Here is a 24,856-nt window from a genome sequence, read left to right on the forward strand (position 1 = left end):
CCAATTCATCTGAAAATTTCAGGGCAGATAGATCTTCACCTGATTAACAATTTTACCCATGTCAGATTTGCTCTAAATGCTTTGGTTTTTGAGTTATAAGCCAAAAACTGCATTTTATCCCTATGTTCTATTTATAGCCATGGCGGTCATCTTGGTTAGTTGGCGGGGTCACCGGACACAATTTTTAAACTAGATACCCCAATGATGATTGTGGCCAAGTTTTAAATAATTTGGCCCAGCAGGTTCAGAGGAGAAGATTTTTCTAAAAGATTACTAAGATTTACGAAAAATGGTTAAAAATTGACTATAAAGGGCAATAACTCCTAAAGTGGTCAACTGATCATTTTGGTCATTTGACTTATTTGTAGATCTTACTTTGCTGAACATTATTGCTTTAACAGTTTATCTCTATCTAAAATAATATTCAAGATAATAACCAAAAACAACAAAATTTCCTTAGAATTACCAATTCAGGGGCAGCAACCTAACCACGGAATGTCAGATTCATCTGAAAATTTCAGGGCAGATAGATCTTAACCTGATTAACAATATTACCCCATGTCAGATTTGCCCTAAATGCTTTGGTTTTTGAGTTATAAGCCAAAAACTGCATTTTACCCCTATGTTCTATTTATAGCCATGGCGGCCATCTTGGTTAGTTGGCGGGGTCACCGGACACAATTTTTAAACTAGATACCCCAATGATGATTGTGGCCAAGTTTGGTTAAATTTGGCCTAGTAGTTTCAGAGGAGAAGATTTTTGTAAAAGTTAACGCAGGACGACGACGGACGACGACGACGGACGACGACGGACGCCGGACGCCAAGTGATGAGAAAAGCTCACTTGGCCCATTGGGCCAGGTGAGCTAAAAAGGAATTTAGAGATTTACGCAACACACAAGCATTAATTGTAGAGAGAACCACAACACAATGACCAAATTAGAATATAGACAGCTAAAAAGATATACTCACAACCTCTGAAGGAAACGAGGTTCAACACATGTGCGGTTTCTGCTTCACATGTGGCATCCGTATTGTTTCTCGTGAAAAGGCGCATTTCAAAATGCCATTAACAAGAAGAGGAGACATGATTGTGGCTACAACAAATGCAAACTGTATTTTGTGATCTGTCACATGTCAATGCCACAAGTCAACCAAATCATGATTGCGTTCGATAATTTTCTAAGAGATGAATTTATAATTTATATTATCTGAACCTTTCATTCAAAATCAACTGAAATTTCAATACCAATATCAGGAAATTTCGTATGGAACCATTTTTCTAGGTATATTGTAATAATTCAAAGGCGTACTGTCAAATTAAATGCTAGTAAAATAAAGTAAACAAATGGAAAGACAAGTATAGGGAAATTAAAGATACACACATTACATTTCTTGGAGCTTGGTTCTCCACTGAGGTTCGTTTTTGTTGTTGCTAAATCAACGTATGAAGCTGACCTAACTGTGGGGGATGTATCCCTTATTTTGAGTGCAATGGGATAGATGCGATTAGCATAGTCGCCATGCAGACTTTGATTTATTCATTAATTATAGAATATGATACATATATAAGAACGTGAATTTAAACGATGATGCTACAAAATAATATTGTTCTTAAAAAGCATGAAATCTGCATGGCTGGTAAGAATAGGAACAATCCGGCGAGAAAAGGTTTGTTCACGTTCTAATATCTTTTTAATTATTGTCTCAAATATTTAAATACCCATAACAAAAAAAATCTTCGTATAATACATAAAATAGATAAATAACGAAAGTACCACGTGGAGAAGATTTGAGCAACATTACTGAAACAAGATTATACTATTGATTTCATACAATTAAACGTCTGATTCCTGATTTTAGACATATACAAGCTTAGAGAAGGGTTAACCAATTTTGATTCTTGATTTTAGACATACAGAAGCTTAAAGAAGTGTTAACCAGTTGTGAAAATCTTAACCATTCTGATTTGTTTGAAAGGTCAGGCAGTAAGGGAAAGATAAAGCCATTTCATATGCTATTGTGTTTTATTATCTTGATATATTTAAAGTCACTTCCTGATTTCCTCAATAGTATAAGATTACATTGGTGAAATCATGTTGCTATGACGCAAACAGAAAAACTTTAACATGTTACTGGTGTTTCGAGTTTCATTTGAATGTTAAACAAATCTTATTTACTGAATTTAGCAGACTCTTCCTTTTCTATTTATTGTTCAGTGTGTTCTAGTCCTGTTTAAACATAACATATTTGCAACGGAAGGCTAAACAAACAACCATCAGAATATACATTTCATGAGAATTGATTCACTGAATCTCATCCATTTGTTTTGATCTGAAATCGTGTGATGTTAAGTGGTCGCTGAAGGAGAATCTAAAAGGATATATATGGGAAGTTAATTCAATTTACTTCCTCCTGCTAACTTACTTACGGGTTATCCCAATAGTCAGTTTTATGGAAATTAAACTTATTAAAATTATCGTGCCTTGAAAAACACAGATGGTGGAGAGGGTTATAACAAAATTACAAATTAAAATCAGTGCTTTTAACTTTAAGTTGTCATCACTATTTTGTATCAAGAATCAACTCAAAATTTAAAACCTTGTATCATACCTATTATCTGTACATAAATAAATGTAGATACAACATAAGAGGATCTAAAACAGTATTTTGAGAAGATCTAATGTAAATATGTGAACTATGATTGTTTACGTTGACAGTGTATTTAGATTATGAATAAGCACACCAATGGAGTTTGTACTAAATTGATGGAAGCTCCTCATCTCTATATTTGTTGTACTGTAACATAAAACTGATCAAAACTGTGGGGACAAAAAAAAGCCGAAATGTATTTTCCGTGTGATTTTTTGTAAATCTTTTATCTCGATTCAAATGTTTATCAAAGATTATCTGTTTATATATATAAGTAATGTTGGGTATAACCTGTCAACAAGTTCAATGTTATTTTATATGTATTTAACCTTGAATCGCCATTAATTCATTTGACTGAAGATCTATGTCGGTTATTATTGGTTAGCCATGTAAAAGTTCGTCAACATGTAAGACGGAACAAATCGCTTTTGTGAAAAATATACTAAATGGAAAATAGGTCTAAATAAGGAAAGATAACTCTATCAACAAGAGAATTTAAAGATTTAGCAACACGAATCAAACAGTTCAGTTATAACTCATCTGCTCTGAAAGTGGAACAATATGTTTAAAAAAAGAAATATAAACACATAAGATCTAGTTTGATACATCACTGCAAAATGAAAATATTTTTTCATGAAGAGAAGATCTGAGGTGTATTTTTGTTAGAGTGGTAATATTCGATTACGTAGTTATTGTCTTAAATGTTTTGGTTTTATCTAATAAACGTTTAATTTTCGTATCTTTACTTCTTGGTCAATGTTTGATAAATAGAACTTGGAAAAATTTAAATGGCAAAGTTTACAGATGAATTTTGAGTAAAAACTGTATTCTTATGCAGACAATAATACAAAAGTAGTTACACATTTAGATATGACTATAAATATTATAATTTTAACGAATACAAGCACTACTGATAATCACATAAATTTACATTTTTACTAAAGACTAATAAATGACTTCCTCATCACTTCCTTGACTGGCCTACGTTCATTCTCGACAAGCCTATTACATGCTTTACACATGGTGTGCGGGACGTATACTTGTTCGCATCGATTATTGACAACCATTAGTCAAATTACACATCTGCTGCAACATAGTCCATTCCAAGAATATAATAAGCGACGTGGCTCAAAAAGTACAAAATTATTACAGGAAAAATAAATCAACAGATACATCTCATTAATTGGACAAGTACATGGATGTTTTAATTTATGAACATGTCCGGATGCTTAACAATCCAATAGTAACAGCCCTCTACAATATCACTGACTTCTGAATTAATCTATCGTTTCCGAGTGTAAATAAAACTTCCTTTCCGTTTATAGGAGCAAATTGAAATAAAGAAATTCCACGAAGTAGAGCTTACATGTTTGCTGCAGAAATTTATATTTGTCTATTTATAGTAAGGAACAAAGGTTTTACTGAACGAAGCTAATATTTTATCAAAGCTATTATTTTATAAAAGCTAAAATTTTAGATAGGAAGATAAAAACACAGATGTTTTATTAATGGGTTTACTGGTCTCTTATAGAATGCAAATTTCCGTATAATTTAAATCATAATTATAGACATGTTCTTTTCTTCACAACAGTTACAAACACACTGTTGATCATTGTTGATTTTTTTGTATTGCAGACGTGATCAAATGAGGAAACTTTCAATAAAAGAATGTGGCAAATGAAAGATTGTTGATTGTAAGTAGAAGAGTATTCTTAAGTATTATATGTAAAAAGCATTCAGCAATATTTAAGTATTCTTAGTAACAAACGTCATCAGTTTCAGAATACAACACTACTCCTTATGGACACTTTAAATCCCTGATATCACTCTACTTGAAGACTATCTTGACAATAAACATTGTACCACTTGTTCAAATATAGAAAATTCACATCACCAATATGTATCCTAATATGTAGTTAATTGATATAATGCATTTGTATATAACGTTAATTTTGCATTATTTAGAATTTGTTTATATGTTTATATTATATTTTAATATATATGATTTTTATCTTTATTTTCAATATGTATATGCCTTGAACTTGTTAGAGTGTAAACTTATACTAAAATTCTCTACTTACCCTACCTTTATCATTGTCATTTAAATGGGAGGTTTGGTTAGAAATAAAATAAGGGTTTCTTGAAATGTCCTGTACCAAGCCAGGCATATGGAAGTTGTTATCAAATATTCCGTTTCTATGTATTTTGGCGTTTGCTGTTGGAGTAGTTTAGTTCCGTTGTTTCCATCTTATATGTTGATACGTTTCCCTCGGTTTTGGTTTGTGACCCAGATTGAGATTAATCGATTTATGACTATTGAACAGCGGTATATAACAGTTGCCTTTGAGCTACTGAGCAACCTCTTATTTGTTATATTTACAAGAAATATACCCGGAAATTTGTGTTTAATTATAGTAAATTGTGTAAAGATGTTAATATCAGTGAAAATACACCTACTTCATGTAATTGCAGTAATTCCGAATATATTTATGGACCCATTTCCCATGTTATAACAGGGGATCTTAACATCGTTCAAGACCGAGAGTTAAAATCATTCCTCAGTAAAGGACCTAAATATCGTCCCCCGTCATTTATTAATTGGAATGAGTGTCGTAATATCATCCACGACTCACTCCGTACTTACTGTATGAAATGGATAAAACGGGAAAAAGCTGACAAAAAATCTTTGGACTCTTTTTTTAATTCAGTAATGAAGATAGTTGATATACGTATTCAACATTTTAAAGAACATTTTACTATTAACAATAACCACAATAAACTTATATCTCGTATCAAACAAAAACTAAAAGAACTAGACAAGGAATTTGTTTTTGTCCCGGCCGATAAAGCTGCTAATAATATTATTATTGTTTGACGTAAATTTTACATTGAGATTCTGAAAAAGGAAATCACCAATTCACCAACATTCCAACTGACTCCATTTTCAGAAAACGAAATCTGTAACAAACATAAACTTTTAGTCACCGCTTTACAAGCAGAGCCAAATACAATGAAAGTCCCAACTATGTATTGGCTTCCGAAGCTACACAAACCCCCTTATACAAATAAAGATTTATTTCGTCTTCAATCCATTGTTCAACAACTAAATTGTCTATTCTTCTTACCAGCACACTTGGTACAATTAAAAACCTGATAATAAATTGTTCAAATAAGGCCTTCGAAAATAGTGGAATAAATTACTTTTGGAGTGTCAAGAACTCGTTGGAAGTACTTGATAAATTGCATGCTTATATTGGTGATTTTGAATCTGTTCAAAGTTTTGATTTTTCTACCCTGTATACCACATTGCCTCACAATCTCATTAAGATTAATCTTTTAAATGAATGCAATGTTTTTATTATGCAATCATTATGTAATAAATGATTATGTAATTAGTGGCAAAATCTGGGTAAGTTCACTTGAATGAATTTAGCTCTGTCATCTCTTTAACTATAAAAAGACTTTTATCGAAATCTTAATCATCACATCATGGGCTTTAAAAGGGTGTCTCAGATTGTCTCTATGGTATTCCATTCTCTCATAAATCTGTAATTAGTGTAAACATCCTAACCACATAAAAGAAGATAATGTTTAATTGCGTGTAAAATTTGTTCTAAACATTCTATCTGAAATCTGAGACAACCTTTTGTAGATAATGGCCATAGCTCGGGGGGGCCACTTCCTATTTAATGACTGGTAGGGATGAGCCGCTGGAATAGGTCACTATTTCATGCTTCATAATATATGAAAAGGGTGAGAAATTCAGATGAAATATATCAATAGGTTGATATTATCACTTGCTGGATTATATCATAAGTGTCTGAAACTAATCAAATGTTCGTATTTATTTTTGATGCGGTTAAACCACAGTCGTAAATGCATCAGCTATTTGTCAAACCAATTAAACTCTATTTATTCAATGTGATATTTCCACTGAGGTTAGTTGTAGATGCAATAAATCCAATCATTTTGACATTTCCACCTAATTAACATTGAACGGTTTGTATACATAAAACATTTAAAGAAATTCCATAGCAAAGTGTCAGTGTCCTTCAAGAGGAAACGGCAAATGTAACTTTTCATCAGTTTTTAATTAATATTTAACTCAGTAAAAGTGATACCATTTGAAGTGTTAATTACAACATTTATCTGACAAAACATATTTTATTGTCTTGAAATTGAAATTTCTTCATAGTTAAAGATATATTAAAGGGACAAATAGAGGAAAGTTTTTTTAAGATGTGACGGATTTATCGGAAAAGCAAGGTGTGATTATTGCGACTGCATTGCTTCTAAACAATAACGTGAAATGAGCGGGACCTCAAAATTTTTGTATATATGTACAAGAAGTGGAAAAATATTCAAATATATCTATAGGTCTGTTTTTTGTTCATAAATATATGACAAGGTATATATTTTTGATAAACAAAATATATGAAAAGGGTGGGGTACTTGATGTCTCAGCTGCTCACCCCTACCAAAAAAAGTTTGAAGTGGCCCCCCCGGGGGCCATAGGAACAACATATGATAAAATCAACCCTCTAGGGATACCTATGCAGAAGTTAATTTCATTTGAAAGTGGAAATTTGGTGAAAAATATTTTAGACACAGTTAACATTATAATTGGTTACATAATTGTTGGATCATACTAACATCACATTAATTTGAAAGAGTAATCTATTAGCTATATAAAACTACCAATTTTATAAATTTTCAAGCATTATTAAGAAAGTTACAGCATTTTAAAACTTGGCAGTTGGAGTTATAAAATCTTTGTATTGTGCTACCTTAAATGGGCATTAAAAAAATCAGAATGTGGAAATATATGTTCAAACTCTTTTAGGTCATTTTTTAGTAGCTAAAACAAAAAAACTATGTTAATGGTTTGATACTATATATGCCCTTGAATTTTTACTAGATAACATTTTTGTTCGCTTTGGGGAATCCGTATTTCGTCAGATTATCGAAATTCCAATGGGGACTAACTGTGCACCACTTATTGTGGACCTGTTTTTATATTGTTATGAGTTACAATTTATGACAAAAATAAACAAAGACCCATCGAAACAACATCTGATAAACAAATTTAATAATACTTTTAGATATTTGGATGATATTTTGGCACTCAATAATGACGACTTCAGTATGTATATTAATGAAATTTATCCTGTTGAACTTACTTTAAATAAAGCTAATATTAACAATGACCACTGCCCTTTCCTCGATCTTGATATCTATATCACTAACGGAAAGCTAAATACTAAAATTTATGATAAAAGGGATGATTTTACATTTCCTATCGTTAATTATCCGTTTTTAGATGGTGACGTTCCCTTGTCACCATCTTACGGTGTTTATATATCTCAACTTGTACGATTCGCTCGTGTATGTAACAATGTTTTAGATTTTAACGAGAGAAATTTATTTATTTCTGAAAAATTAGTACACCAGGGTTTTTGATATCACAAACTAGTCAAAACATTTACTAAATTTTATCATCGGTATAAAGACCTCATTCGTAAATATAGCTCAACATGCAGACTTCTTATACGTTCATGTATTTCACATCCAATTTTTTATGGAAATATTCTTTATAAAGCACAAAGGTGTCAGTATTCACCTCAGAAACTTACAAAACCTTTGAATAGACTTATTAAAAAGGGATATAATTACGATACTGTCGTCAAGTCATTGAAGATTGCATATTTTGGCGTTAATATTGAGTCACTGATAAGGTCTTTGCATCGGAACTAAACACATTTATTCTAAAAACAGTTGTTGGCATGACACGGGTTATGTCCTTCTCATATATGTTATGATTGTATGATACTAAACCCTTAACGGGAAGTATTGTGCCTGATGTTCATATGATGAAATCGTAATCTTTCAGTCAGTTTAATTGAAGTCTGGAGCTGGCATGTCAGTTAACTGCTAGTAGTCTGTTGTTATTTATGTATTATTGTCATTTTGTTTATTTTCTTTGGTTGCATCTTCTGACATCAGACTCGGACTTCTCTTGAACTGAATTTTAATGTGCGTATTGTTATGCGTTTACTTTTCTACATTGGTTAGATATATAGGGGGAGGGTTGAGATCTCACAAACATGTTTAACCCCGCCGCATTTTTGTGCCTGTCCCAAGTCAGGAGCCTCTAACCTTTGTTAGTCTTGTATTATTTTAATTTTAGTTTCTTGTGTACAATTTGGAAATTAGTATGGCGTTCATTATCACATTATCACTGAACTAGTATGTATTTGTTTAGGGGCCAACTGAAGGACGCCTCCGGGTGCGGGAATTTCTCGCTATATTGAAGACCTGTTGTTGACCTTCTGCTGTTGTTTTATTATTTGGTCGGGTTTTGTCTCTTTGACACATTCCCCATTTCCATTCTCAATTTTATTTATTTCTTACACTGACTTTGACCCACCTAAAATCAATTCAAGTAAATGGATTATGTCTACACCATTACAGACTAGTCTTTAAAGCAGTTGTTTACATTTGGTATAGCTTTTAAAATCTGTGATTTTTGAGAGACGGTATACAAAAATGTAAACGGTAAAAGGACATTTTATATACACCCACTATTTTCGTCTGCGGAAACAACAAGACAACCATCGATATTATTGAAACCCGCATCATCTATAACTATGGGCATTGGACGATCTTGGAATTCAGGTTTTAGGAACTCTTCCTTCTGTTTTTATGCGAAAAATAATCGACGAAAATATACCTCACTCTCCTTTAAAAAATTTCTTAATCCTCAGCTGCACTTACCAAGGTCTCGACTATATTAAGACTATTAACCATACAAAGAAAAATAACTATACTGGCATTTACACAATATACATGGTAAGTAGAACCTCAAATATGATACTCTATATCAAATGCAAAATGCTCTAGAAAAATATGTTGTACGAAAAGAATTAATTTGCCAAACTATGGAAAATCGCGTAGTACAAACTCATTCTGTAAGAGCCATACCTTAGATTGTTCAGTTTGTTCTTGTATTTTCATATTTTCTCTTTTGGGAATAAACTTTATTTCCGTTTATTTGCAAATACAAACAGTAAAGTAACAAAAATAACGAACTCTGAAAGGTAAATTCCAAGCAGAGAGTCCCTAATCAAATTGCAATATCAAAAGCTCAAAGACATCAAACGAATGGAAAACAACTTGGTACGGGCTTTGATTAAACCTAGAGTTTTATAGCTAAACAAAGCACATTAACAAAACCAAAAGATAAGCATACAAAAATTTACCAGAATTCAATAACACAATGACGGGATGTATAAGTATCGAGCCATGTCAAATGGATATTACCATTAGTAGAATAAACAGTTAAAGTAATAATTTGCAAAGACAAATAAAAGATCAATATACCATTTAATAAAGATGATGAACATATACTTGTATTTACTTTTGAATGCATGAAGGTAATCAGTAAATTTTAGCCATCATGGTCTTTGGTATTTCTTGTATATTTTAAAGTTTTTTTTAATACAAAGTGTAGTAAATCAGTGTTATAAAGACCCTTCCATTTGGATGAAAGCTTTTTGTTTCCTGTAGCAAGATAAGGGTTCATATTATTTTCCCTTCTGCAAAATTGGAAAAAAAATTAAAAACGCTACCGATAATCGTTAAAAACAATATACCAAATTTCGTATACTGGTAACAGTGCTGCGGAAGGGTGGGCAGATCATTTTTGTTCTCATATCTTTGTAAATATTGAATTTGATGTGACTGTCTTACAAGTAAGATATTTAGCGTTATAGTGCCCGGTTCAATCCATCATTTTCTGCATTTGAGAATGCCTGTGCCGGGTCAGGAATATGACAGTTGTTGTCCATTCGTTTGATGTGTTTTATCCTTTGATTTTGCCATTTGGTTGGGGACTTTCCGTTTTGAATTTTCCTCGGAGTTCGGTATTTTTGTGATTTTACTTTTTTTCACGTGTGTGTGTGCCGTGGTGTCGGTCCTGTAAATCCTTCAGATTAAAAGTAAGTAAACTGAGATAAGGTAATTACTATATTAAGTTTGCATGTTTTCAATAAACAACCATCACTCACATCATGGAAGTAATATTTAAATACTACTTCCATGCTCACATCAACTCAAAAATTAATAAAATCGTTTCATATTACTCTTCTCTATTTTCAAATATCTATTTGAAACGTGCTTTCATACCCACGCTTGCGCGTAGTAACATTCTAGTTCCTTGTTTAAATTATCCTTGTTTTGCTGATTTACTTTGTAAGGCAGCATACGAATCGTTAAAAATATACGAAGAATGCTTTGTTGAAAGTCCATAGAATTTATTGCCAGTTTGGTACTGATATCCAAAAAATCATGGACATCAGGTTTGAAAAGAGGGTTGAAGGTTTCTTCTAAATATGACCTATTGAAAATATGTGAAAAGTATAATTAATTATAATAATAATTATATATATGAAAAAGACAAATAAATCGTGATTTGACGTTAAGGATATATATAACCACAAGTCGGAAGATATTGTGTGGACAATTTTAAGGTAGTTTGTTAAATAACTACAAGGAAAATGAATCTTACATCGGTTACTTTGCTATCATGTTGTATGATCTGACAATAAGATAATCAACGTTTATTATAATATTCCATCTGTTTCTATTATGTTCTCTAGTTGTGTATTCATAAGAAAATCCCTTGACCAAGGAATAAAACCGTCGTCTTTAATGTTTCATTCATTGTGAACAAAACCAGCTCAATAACTGGAAACATATGTATGTATACATATCTTAAATTTTCAGAGCATTGTTTTCCACAAACCTTATTCACGACAGAAATTATATATGCTTGTATTTTACGTATACAGTTGATTTTGTTAATTCCACTCTATGTATCACATGGAATTCAGAAAGGAAGAATAAAACACAAAAACCGCAAACGCGACCTTTGCTATCTATATTTGTACTTTCAATATCTATATTTTAGGCGATAAAAATTTCCGTGTGATCCCCAAATTTCATTGGTTAATTCATCACCAATCAAAATTTGTAAATTGAAAGACTACAATTTAACAAAGCATAGCTATTCCGGTATAGCTTCGGTCTACTGTCCTTGCATTTTTGGCTCGTTATCAAAATAATTTATATATAAGTCGTTTATGGTTCATTAATTGCTCATCGGTGATTTTTATCTTCGAATCACAATATTTTAAGCACTGATTGACTTTTCAATGATTCAAGTATTCAAGGTTAGATTTTATCATGATTTATTGATATCTATTGATAACTGTTTCTTTATGTTGCATTTAAACGTTTGATTTAAATAGCCCTCTGTTTTTTTTTTATAAAATTAAAGCAACAGTTACAATTACTCTTTAGAGCAAATCCATATTAGTTTTAAAATAAATAAACAATACCATTATTTGATACGGACAACTATTTCATACCACTACCACAAAGGAAGGGTTAAATACGATTTAACTTTTTTTAAATACTTTAACATGCAAAGCTCTGATTCCTATCACGGATTTGGCTATACTTTTCAGACCTTTAAGATTATAGCTCTTCCATCTTTTATATAAGCTTTGGATTTCAAATATTTTGGCCACGAGCATCACTGAAGAGACATGTATTGTCGAAATGCGCATCTGGTGCAAGAAAATTGGTACCGTTAATTTTATTACTACCACTGGATCGATGCCTCTGCTGGTGGACTATTAGTCCCCGAGGGTATCACCAGCCCAGTAGCCAGTACTTATGTACTGGCATGAGAAGTACTGGCATGAAAATACGGATTTTTTGTGTTATTAAAATTTGCTGTCACAAAATATTAGAAAGTATTAAAAATTAAGGAATGTATCTCCCTCATGCAAAGCTCTGATTCCTTTCACAGATTTGGCTATACTTTTCGGACTTATTGGATTATAGCTTTTCATCTTTTATATAAGCTTTAGATTTCAAATATTTTGGCCACGAGCATCACTGAAGAGACATGTATTGTCGAAATGCGCATCTGGTGCAAGAAAATTGGTACCGGTAATTTTATGAACTGAAACCGTGAATTCAATCTGATACGAACTTAAAAGAAAGATATATATTTTCGGCTCTCCCTTGACACCATTTGCGAGTATGGTCTTGAGGAAACGATGATAGTCCGTCGGTAGGGGACGATAAATGGCTGGCCCGTGTTAAGAGAAAGCCATATCTCTAAAGACACCCTTGTCGATTTCGAAAAAGAGAAGGCTAATGCCGCTACAAGGCAGTACTCGCACCCACAAAGTGGAAAGGGATTAATATAAGTTGCAAAACTTGTTTCCCAATCCACTATAAAGAAATCTGTTTAAACTAAGACAGTTCGAAATATTTAATTTTTTAAATCGAATTGAATCTCCCATACAATCTGTTTCTTCAACGGCACTAACATATCTTTTGTAGACGATTCTACCATGCTTAACCATGGATCTAGCATTTTGATAAATTTTTATTTGCACTTACAATTCGATTTTAGTCAATAAAGACTACGTCCAGTCTGTTATGGCAGACAATGTAAAATTGATAGAATTAAACAAAAAGTTTGTTAACGACTTAGCCATTACATTTTGCATTAAGTAAAATGACGTCATATATTCGGACCAGTAAACATGGCTATGAAACATAATGCAAACTTCTTTTCATTCTTATTCTTCACCAAAAAAAACCTGTACGCATGCTTACTAATAATAATACAGTAAGTAGTTTTCGAACTTCCCCTTAACAAGACAAGTGTACTTACGTTGTCATTCCATTTCTCGCTAAAAGTTTAATTACTACAACTTCACGAACTAATTTCCATGTGTAAAAAGTAAAACAACAAAAATACTGAACTCTAAGGAACACTTAAAACTCAAACGTTCCTAATCAAATGGCAAAATCAAATGATAAAACACCTCAGACAAATAGACAACAACTATCATGTTCCTGACATGGTACAGGTATTTATGTAGAAAATGGTGAATTGAACATGGTTTTATAGCGCTAAACTTCTCACTTGCGTGACAGTCGCATCAAATTACGAATACAGTATCTATTAGTACTCTATTAGCGGTGATTTTTGTCTATTGAGTTAAACCTTGTTGACCTGATTTTTATAGTTTGTTCTAATGTTGTACATTCCTGATGAAAAATTATAAAAGATGGCTTCTGGTTAATGAAATTTATTAATTATTATTTTCATGTTGTGCTGTTATACTAGTGTTTTAGTTTAGCGGGAGTTAAACGCTCACAAACATGTTAAAACCCTCCACAATTTTTATGCACAGGTTTATTTTATATACTTGCTTCTTGACATGCTTAATTCAGGAGCCTGTAATTTAGATGATTATGTGCCCAACTGGTTTCAATCATTCTATAAACCTTGTTATCTCTCTTAGCTGTATTATTGGCTCCATGGTATCTATTTTCCCAGAATCTTTGGTTACACCAAATAGGACATAACTATAAAACAGTGTTTTAAATTCCTTACACGTTCAAACCAAAATTGATCCTAGGTCACATTTGTTATCCATAGTTAATATCGTATTTAGTGAATACACCAAGAGGGAATCCAGTTTTGATATTTTATTTAAGACCCATCTGTCAAGTAAACACATAGATATCGTGTACATTTTAGACATTCAAAATCATAAGCGGATTTGTACAGTAATTAATTCGATTCTTAAAAGCAAAACTGTAATCATAACAATAATAAGAAATAATGTATGCATTATATCAAGCATAAATTATTTCTACTTATTTAAATTAGACGATAAGTCTTTTCACATCTGTAAATAGATAAACAGCTGTAAATAGATGACAAGCCTATTCACAGCCGGAAATTACATGAATATTATAATTTGTCGACTTCAGCCAAGATTCCCGGCATTTCTTACTTTAAACATAATGTTGATGGATATTATACATTCTGGACATTATCTCGAGTTGATGAGAAAGCCTAGATTGGTAAATACTTTCTACACCTTCTATTTAGTGTTATCATCTGAATCATATTTTGGTTTCAACTATCACATCGATCATTGACTATGCAGTTTTTCTAGCAGTACTTCTATTTATTTATGCAAATAACATTTTTTAATCCGACCATATTTTTGCTTTGAGGACGCTTATGTTTTGTACCTGCTGCAACATGGTTCATGGGATGTTGTAATGTTTGTCCCTTCGTGTGTCCATCCGTCCGATCACACGTATATTGTTTCATCTTTTATGATACTTATTTCATAACTTTGAATTCCTCTAAATCCTTTTTCAAAATTCATTTAAAGGAAAGCATTTCCCAGATATTTACATTACAATGCTACTAACTTGTTTTGGTCTGCATTATTTTACCTCTTTCCGCGAGGATACCAAACACTTTGAGATTGCTTTATTTGGGAATAGTCGGAGGTAATATGTAAGTAATGAGCTTTCGCTCACATTACCCACATATTTCCTACTATTATTGTCTTCTGTTTGTTTTTTCTATGGGCAATATAAACAAAAAATCTCTAAATCATTGTAAAAAGCAGAGGCAATTTTCATTCACCATGATTATGTCCTGCCTCTTTTTATCTTAGTAAGCGAGTATAATTTGCATACAGTTTGAAACAAAGATATTTAATTTTTGGCATCCAAAATCTTTTGTTTATTATTTCGTAGCATTAGTTCAGTTCAACACCATGTGTAATTCTATAATCAAAACATATGAAAAGTGAAATTAAAGAGCGTAGTTTAAGAGCATTAAAAATAAAACAAAATAGTATATACCAAATATGATTATAGCCATCTTTGCATAAGGATTAACATATTTGAATGTTTCGAATAAAACATTTATGACCAGTTAATTCATAAGGATGACTGCGTATTAAGTATTTCCTATAAGTGCGAAATTGCTGACTAATTGGTTGGTGATGCCCCGTAGAACAAAACAGTCACCCAAAGAATTCGACCCTGTTTTTTAAACTCATCAAAGATACCAAATTTATAATTTGTACCGTAAGCGTTCGTTTCATGTACATACGATTCATTATTTACTATTTTTATGCCCCATCTACGATAGTAGAGGGGCATTATGGTTTCTGGTCTGTTCGTCCGTTCGTCTGTCCGTTCGTTCGTTCGTCTGTCCGTTCGTTCGTTCGTCCGTCCGTCTGTTCGTTCGTCTGTCTGTCCCGCTTCAGGTTAAAGTTTTTGGTCAAGGTAGTTTTTGATGAAGTTGAAGTCCAATCAACTTGAAACTTAGTACACATGTTCCTTATGATATGATCTTTCTAATTTTAAAGCCAAATTAAACTTTTGACTCCGATTTCAAGGTCCACTGAACATAGAAAATGAAAGTTCATGTTTCAGGTTATAGTTTTTGGTCAAGGTAGTTTTTGATGAAGTTGAAGTCCAATCAACTTGAAACTTAGTACACATGTTCCCTATGGTATTATCTTTCTAATGTTAATGCCTAATTATATTTTTTATCCAATTTCATGGTCCATTGAACATGGAAAATTATAGTGCGAGTGGGGCATCCGTGTACTTTGGACACATTCTTGTTTACTTATGATTATGTACCGTTTATTTGGCACACTATTATATTTGATCTGCTGTATTATCTTACGATATTTCAATTTTAACAAAACAAGTTGAATATGTATGTAATAGTTTTTACTATAAAATAGTATACAAATCAAAACTTCCACGTTTGTGTCCTTTGACGGAACAAATAAAATCCCATGGATGAATGCCGAAAAATCTTTAATATTCTTTATAGCAAATAACAAAATAACAAATACTATTAAATAAGTATTAAAATCGATGCTGAAATCAAATCCGAGAGTCGATTAAAAGAGTGTAAACTACAGTCATTAACTATGTAAACGATGTACTTCTTTTATTTGTATTTGTAAATTATTCCTTTTACTGTTTAGTATATTTTTGGTAATAAACATATGCCGTGGCTGGATACTTATTCATTCTGTCATTGTGTTATTGTGCTATAGTAAATTTTTGTATTCTTGTCTTTCGTGTATGCTAATGTGTTTTATTTATACATCTTTTTGTTTGTCTATGTTGTCTAGTTGTTTGTTTTTATAGTGATTAAGATTAAATCACAATGTTGTCAGCTGTACCCCTATTTTAAACATTTTTACCTATAATGCTGTTTGTTTTAATCACACATCGTTGTCAATATAATGAAATTTTATCTAACGGTCATACAAGTGAGAAGTTTGAGCAGCTATCAAACCAGTTTTAATCACCGTTTTCAACATACGAAAATGCCTGTACCAATTCAGCAATATGACAGTTGTAATCCATTCAATCGATGTGTTTGAGATTTAATTTTTTGCATTTTGCATAGGTATTATTCTTCTTTCAGACCACACTTTATAGAGCTACTTCAAGACACTCATACGAAGTTACCCAATAAAATTACTTTGACCTTGTTAAGAAATAAAGTGAGTACATTGAGTCGTGTTTTAAAAAGTAAATAAAAAAATTAATACTATGTAAACCAAATAAGTTCAAAGACGAAAAACCTTTACGAAAAAGTAGTTGAATAAAAACAATTTTTATTGATCAAAATTATATAAAAATCCAAACAAAATAAACCAAAAGATACTTGAACCCATACATGATATGCTTATATTTCAAATGTAACCTCATTCTGTCAAAAAGGTTGAAATCTTTGATAATAAATTAGACAACAAATTTGTATATCCATTTTCAGAGTTATTTTGACCATATGTATTAAATTCGTTTAAAAGCATAAGAACATTATCAGCTCGGTTTAAATATATGGATGTTTATGGTTTCATATATAACTATATGATTCAGATGGTTATTTTGGGGAAATCCCCAGATTTATTTTGATAATAATGCAGGTTTTAAAGTAAAATAACATCAGTATTTTAAGGCAATTGATACACTTGTACAAATAAGGTATGTTTTACTTTAATTCTTAGTGCTGGCAAAATTGTCTATTACATTTAACCGAAATTGATACCGACCTCGAGAATATCTTCATATTGTATGCTAGTTGTTATTTTTATAAAAAGAAAAACGTTCTTACATTTTTCACATACTGTTGTCAAGAAAATGGAGTTCTATGTACTTGTCATTCAAGTGATATGTTTAGCTAGGTATAAAACGTGACTAAGTCCACCATTTTCTACATCAGAAAATGTTTGTACCAAGTCAGACATATGACAGTTGTTTTTTGTATACCTTTGGTGTGTTCGAGATTCTGATTTTCTATTTTAGAAATGACTTTCCGTTTTCAATTGTCTTTGGAGTTTAGTATTTTTATTTTTTTATTTTTTAGTTATGTGAACTCGGATAAATAGTTGTCTCATTAGCATTACTTTTATTTTGATGTGGCTTTCTGTTTTTGTGCTTTGTAAGATCGCTTTGTTCCGTTTCAAATTTGTTTTTTATTATTCAATCCCATATGCTGTTCTGCTTGTCTATCTTAGTGAGTTTGTGACTAAAAAGGTCTGCTTCATGGATTGATCTTGTTGGTTTTATCAGATCTGCAACGTTTGTATAAGCTTTTGGATTTTTTTTTTAATTTTTGGCCTCGATCATTATTGAGGGGGAAATTTTATTAACGTGTGCATCCGGTGCAGTAGAATTTGTGCCGTTTATTTTAAAAGGTACGGAAATATCAAATTTATAAAAAGTAACATTTTTGTTTTAATGACGGTTATTTCCTATTATTTCGACCATCTCTTTCAGACCAAACCATACCCAATCATAATTAATATGAAAACTGAATATCCTATTGTGGATTGATGAACACTGCAAAAAAATCTTAGAATGGAATTATTTAGTGTTCGCTTTAAGCAATAGTATGCTTGTAATCTTCAGTTTTAAGATATGTATGTAATTATCAACATATTTTCAAGGTATACATTAAACCAGGTACTGTATTGCTTTATGGGCTGTGAATGATTTATAAGAGACATTTAAAAAAAAATATTTCAGGAAAAACGTTCATTTTCCGACTGCAAGTGGATCTGATATCCTTTTGATATATGATTTATTGAGATAATGGTTAGGGTAAATAGACAAGAAACATCTTTTATCATTTTTTAACATTTATATATTCATTTTACATCAACGGTTCTGATAAGACGATAATATTAAGAATATTTATTTGGTATAAGTTATGAATATTATGTAAGTAACAAAGTTAATTGTTTTAAGTGTTAAATGGTTTTCGTTATAGATTAGAAGCAACAGTAGTTGACGGGTGTAAATTCATTAAGAAAAAAAACAGACTTACATTTATCAAACTATGAATATATAATAAAAGCTCTTTAACGCGGCGTTTCATTGAAAAGATATAGAACTTAAAGTCTTTTAATAACCTTTTTTTCGCTTTTATTTCACCTGACTGTTAGCTAGGTGAGTGTTTGTCATCAATGTTTAGTCAATTGACTGTCGTCCTTCGGTCCGTCCGTTAACTTTTTACATTTTAATCTCCTCTTAAACTACAAAACCTACTGGAATCACATTGGGCAGTATCCTTTTTGAAAATGAGAAATTTAAGTTCCGATCGAATATTCCAAATGGTTGCCTCTTTGATTGGATGAAATTTTCAAACATCTTTATGTCAGTAACCACAAGACCTAACTACATATTAATTTACGGGAACGTTGTTTTGCAACCGTTTTAAATGATGGTATGCGTAAATGCATGATGTAAATGTTCTAAGCTTTTAATTTTGAAGCCAGTTAGATATCAAGGAAGGCTACCACTGTATGACATAGGTAACATAGGATCAATTGGAAAACAACATACAACTTTCTTCTTTGTAATTGTTTAAGGTATTAAACAGATGATTTATTTATGAAGTTTGAATTGTTATTGTGATTGGAAATATCAGATGGCTACCGCCACGGTACATATTTAACGAGGTGAGTTTTTACAAAGAACGTATCTGTTCTCTGTATTACAGTGTTTCTGTATGATCAGTTTGTGGTGACGAACAAAGCTTCCACAACATGACATAGTTCCATGATACATACAGTATGTTTCTTCTCAGAACCTCCACGACAAATTAAAATAGTACAATGCCCTTTGATTCATATTTTTTTTATCCATATTGTATTTAAAAGGTCCCAAGGCTGTTATCCGGTACAATTGAAGGCTAAATATTTAATTACTTCGTATATCATCATATTTCAATATTATTCACGTAACATTTTGTCATACAAATGAAAACATGATTGCTTATTGATTCTGAAATGTTGATTATATAACGTCTTACTTTTTCTCTCTCCAGACAACACTTCCTTGTTGGTTACATTAGAAAATCAATACACAATTATATTACATGATTCAAAATAACTTAGATTTGAAACAAATGGTGCCATGTCAAAAGAAGATTTTCTGTTAAGGAATTATCTATGCTACTTACATAGCTGTAAAATTAAATTATTGCTGAGTACATCTAGATAAATAAAGGCATCATTAGTATACCGCTGTTCGAAAGTTAAAGCTACAACTAGCAAAGGAAAGTAAAACATGTCTTTTATCTGTTGAAAAAAGTATTATAGAAAATATATTTAGTGGCAATTGTACCTATTATGTCTGTTTTGTTCACGCATTCGTTTGATATGTTTTATCATTTGATTTTGCTATTTGATAACAGACTTTCCGTTTTGATTTTTCCTCTGAGTTCGGTATTTTTGTGATTTTAATTTTTAGTAGTCATACTCAAAATTACAGACCGCTTCATTTGTTGAATATGATTTCTTTGGAAAATTAACACAACCAACCCATTTCCATTTTCGCTAACCGGAGGAGGGTAATGGATCGTAACCTTTGGCTAGCGAAGATGACACATTTCACTTGACTGTCATTTTGTATAAACATGTTTCGTTACTTTTCGTGTTTCTATAATTTGCTGCTTTGAAGATTTTTTGTATCCTTCTTCTCCACAAAAAGTTTCATGTGTATCAAACAAAAGTAAGCGGGGAAAGCTAATTGTTGTTTTGATATTGTTTAAATAAGACCCGGCCAGTTTGACATTCACGTTTTCATCCTCTATCATTTCAAAAGATATTATTGATGGCGGAGTATTTTGTTATAATCAATATGCAGGCGAGCGTCAGTATACGGCAAAGGCATATTATATACGGGAAAACCTGTCACCAGTAGCAAATGCAATTAAAACTGTTTTCACAAAAACATGCACAATTTATTTATGATAAGTTGCATAAAAGTAATTGACAACTTCAAATACGACATGTTGTTAAAATGATTTATAAGCTACAACTCTTAATTTGTAAGTTTTTATTTAAAAACTATTAGTATTGATTGTTTTGCCGATAAATGTCAGTAGAACACACTTCCTTATTCGTTAATAGGTCAGGCATTTAAACTAGAAACTTCTACAAGGTAGGATACGTTTGATCATTCTGTTAAGTATTGTTTAATGTTTAGTATTTATACAAAATCCAAATCAAAAATGGACTGCATATGGCAAAAAGAATTATTTACAAAAAGTGTCATATATTTATCTGTTCTTTTCTCACTACATTCACCATATCAAGATAACATTGATTGAGAGGTCATATTCTACATATGATCACATACTATTTAAAGGTGATATATAATATGTTTAATTGATTTGTAAATTGCGGAAATTTTCTATAACTCCACGTTTGCTAAGTAATATTTTGAAATAAGATGATTACAATTTTCCTAAACTTTGATATCTCTATATGTCATACTTATCCAAATCGTGTTATAATAATGTTTAAAAATACTGCGCACCTGAATACTGTGCCAAAAATAGACTTGATAAAAAAAAAACACCAAAGACAAGCATACTTAGAAAATGACCTTTAAATATTTAAATTTATTTCTAAAACCTTATTATTGTTATTTTCCTATTACAGTGAAACTTGGTTATTCTTTGAGGGGGCTAGTTGTACTACGTGTATGATAGTTGGAAAAAAGTTTATAAAATATTTTTAGTTATATAAATGCTGTCTCATTGACGTAGGGTCATCTTATCTGTAGATTTCTATTTTCTTCTATGAAATATACGCATTCGTGGCAATTGAAAAAACCTATATAAGTTACCGGTTGATTTATAAACTATATCTCATAATGATTACATTACACGAACAATTCATAAGAATCATTACTTTAAATGGCTGACAAGAGTAGCAAGGTATTGGTTTATTTTTAATTATATTTTACTTATCAATGAAAGACATGGCAACATCACAAAAAAGAATTGGAAAAACAATGAAAAGCTTGATACGAATTTCATGGTTTTTAAAAAAGTAATTATAATAACTATTTTTTTCTTTTTTTTTTCTTTTTTTTGGGGGGTTGGTAAAACGTTGACCAACGCACATTTTGTACGAAGCACGGTAGCGGAAGCGCTTATACATGATAATGTGCACGCTTTTACAACCTTATAAACGATTATGCAATTACAGAAAGAATCATGCAATTGTCGTCAATAGCAAAAATCTATGCATTTCAGTTAAGCAAATATTTTACTGTCGGACAGGGGACGGTCGGACATGGGATTACTGTTACAGCGGTATACTACTGTTTGGTTTATGTATTGTTAATTCCAAATCAATTCGTTGGGGGTGAGGGCGCTATAGGATTTCTCATAATTGAAAGGGGTCTTGTGAAGAGACCCAAATGTTAACTAGACATGCAGAAAAGAACTGTAGCAGCTATAGAAATGGTGAAGATACTCAAAAATATTCAGTCAACATCCAACTTTTTCAGTGATTTTTTTATTAATTTTAAATCGATGTTGACTATTTTTAGAAAAGGCAAGATAGATAAGAAGAATTTATCAAAAGTTGTTTGTATATTTATGTTTATGTTTTTGACCTTTTAGCTGAAGCGTTTATTGATAAAAGTATACTGTCCGCTGTTTCTGGTATTTCCAGTATGAAATGTTGATAATTAATCTTTTGGCATTACCAAAGTTCTTAAGTGGAATTAGCTATTATTTACAGCGGTGAGGTAAAAACAAAACAGGTTAAGAGTTCTTTACATTTTTATTAAAGAAAGATTTTTTTATTCTTATTTTCAAAAAAAGTAGGGTTTTTTCCTTTTAGAAAAGTATGATTTTTACAATACATGTTTTAATATTTTTTGTACCACTCAATCAAAAGAAGTTTTGAATGTAATTGTAAATAAATCTTTTAGCCAAATTAAACAGAATTTTCCTATGTGAAAATAGAATATCTAAATCTAGGAAAGGAAATTGATGTTTAAGATTTCAGATTTATATGATTTTATTTTAAATCTAGTTCCCTTTAATAAATTTCGGTAGTACAATGTATATTTAGAGAATTGTTGAAGATTATCAAGATAACGTTAAGTGCTGTTGAATTTATCAATTAAATAAAATGAAGAAGGATCATTACTGAGTTTGGCATTAAGCTGCGATTCATTAAAATACAGGAACATGTTTGTTAATAAAGGGAAGTAACTGGTGACAGTAGGACAAACTTTATTAACAAAACATGCTTAGATGATTTCAAACAGAAAATATATATAACGCTTTAATCACACTTCCAGTAAATGCATCTATTATATTTTAAGGTTTCTTTACAGACACTAGTAGGTCTAATATGATCTGTATTAATAAAATGGGTCATAAGATGTTTCATAGGACAATTTAACTAAAAAGGAAATCTTTTTTATTTGATGATGTTGTGTGGTATTGTAGTGTAAAGAGTCGAAAAGTCATAACCGAGATATTGTTTGATTTCTATTGAATGAGACATTAAAAATATAAATTGAAGATTTGGTAAAACTACATGAATACTATTGACGCAGGGATCACACTATTGCGCCAAGTCATGTTTTATGGTACTTACAATTACTTTTACCTAGATATTTCAGGCAATTTATATTATGTTGATACTTATTAACTGGGTATTATTGTTTACTACAGTAGATGATGCCTTCACCGTGCATCTATCATCATTAAATGCGATTCAAGAAAATAAATTATAGCGAATAACATTGATGACTTTAGCTCAAATGATATCGAGTTTATAGAATAATGATAGGACCAGGTATATATATAATGGCTTCCTGTCATTAATAAGTTCTTTTCACATCATTTATGATAGTACTGCCTTTAATAGTTATCAAAAGTACCAGGATTTTAAGTGCGGGTTCAGTTTGTTACAATGTACGATACAATAAGTCTAATTATTTTATAGTGAGTACAAATTGAAATGAAACTCATATGTGTATTTTCCATATAATAATAATGAGAATAAAAACCGACATTTCCTCGTTTCAAATACAATAATGATCGTTAGATATACATTTAAATTCATCTGACAATTTTCAGAGCTTTCCGATACAGAGATCATAACCTCCACCGAGTCCTCATATATCCCACGATTGCAATTTGTGCTTTAAATAACAAATGTCAAGCCTAATGATACCACAATATAAGGACAATCTAAAACTATAGAGTAGGTGAATGTTTGTCATTCACATTCAAGGAGGAAGCAAATTGGCTTGGAATTTAATCACTCGCGTTTCTTTTTGAACGAACAAACCGTTTTAACTATCATATTTTTTTATATAAACAATAAAAGAGTTATATGGTGATTTTCGAATAAATTGAAAAGCCAAAACGAATTTAAATTATTTATTCTGTTTCAGGTTATATGATCTAGAATAGAACCCGGAAGTAAAAGACATATGTATAGAATTTTTGATTTAGTCATATTGTGTGTTTAAGGTAAGTATTTACCTATTTCTTTATTTTAAATGCTATACATGACTTAAACAATTTAATCCGTTTTAAAGATACAAGGGTATTTTTTCAGACTGTCCTTTTTATATAATGATATCAATGACGAGGTATTAATAATCAAGTACATAGTGAATCTTACGTTATTTAGAAATGTGAAATATGAATGTTGTTTTTGTTCTTCCGTACTTTTTCACTTTAAGGGTGATTGATAGAACTTTTACAAACAGATTAACCAATGGGGAAATTGTAGCGCTCTACGAAGTTCAATCAAAGTTGTTCCTGAATGCGCAAGTAATTCAGTCAATACTCGATTAATTTTGTAGTAAGGTCTTTGGAAATTTATATTACTTGTACTATTGTTGATACTTGTATACTGTGATATGTTTTTGGTCGGAATTGGAGATGTATTACTTGTCATGCGTGCGTTTGAACATAGAATTCTGGCCAATAGCTACG

At 31.2% G+C, this 24,856-nt stretch overlaps 1 protein-coding gene across 9 annotated transcripts in view; it reads left to right on the forward strand.

Moving 5' to 3' along the window:
* Positions 1-3,085: 3,085 nt before the first annotated feature.
* Positions 3,086-24,856, forward strand: part of LOC134706678 (uncharacterized) — a 40,665-nt gene continuing 18,894 nt past the window's right edge. Inside the window, exons 1-4 of one of the 9 annotated variants that reach the window (XM_063565827.1) lie at positions 3,086-3,175; positions 4,288-4,346; positions 17,009-17,087; positions 24,307-24,385. The gene's annotated coding sequence lies outside the window, so the exon portion shown is untranslated. Of the gene's footprint in view, positions 3,176-4,035; positions 4,055-4,287; positions 4,347-11,828; positions 11,883-14,524; positions 14,611-17,008; positions 17,088-17,524; positions 17,572-21,018; positions 21,037-24,306; positions 24,386-24,668; positions 24,692-24,856 lie in introns of those variants that run through there. The other 8 variants (XM_063565828.1, XM_063565825.1, XM_063565826.1 and 5 more) reach the window with 8 other exon arrangements.

This window comes from Mytilus trossulus, chromosome 2 (assembly GCF_036588685.1).
Source record: "Mytilus trossulus isolate FHL-02 chromosome 2, PNRI_Mtr1.1.1.hap1, whole genome shotgun sequence".
NCBI lineage: Eukaryota > Metazoa > Mollusca > Bivalvia > Mytilida > Mytilidae > Mytilus > Mytilus trossulus.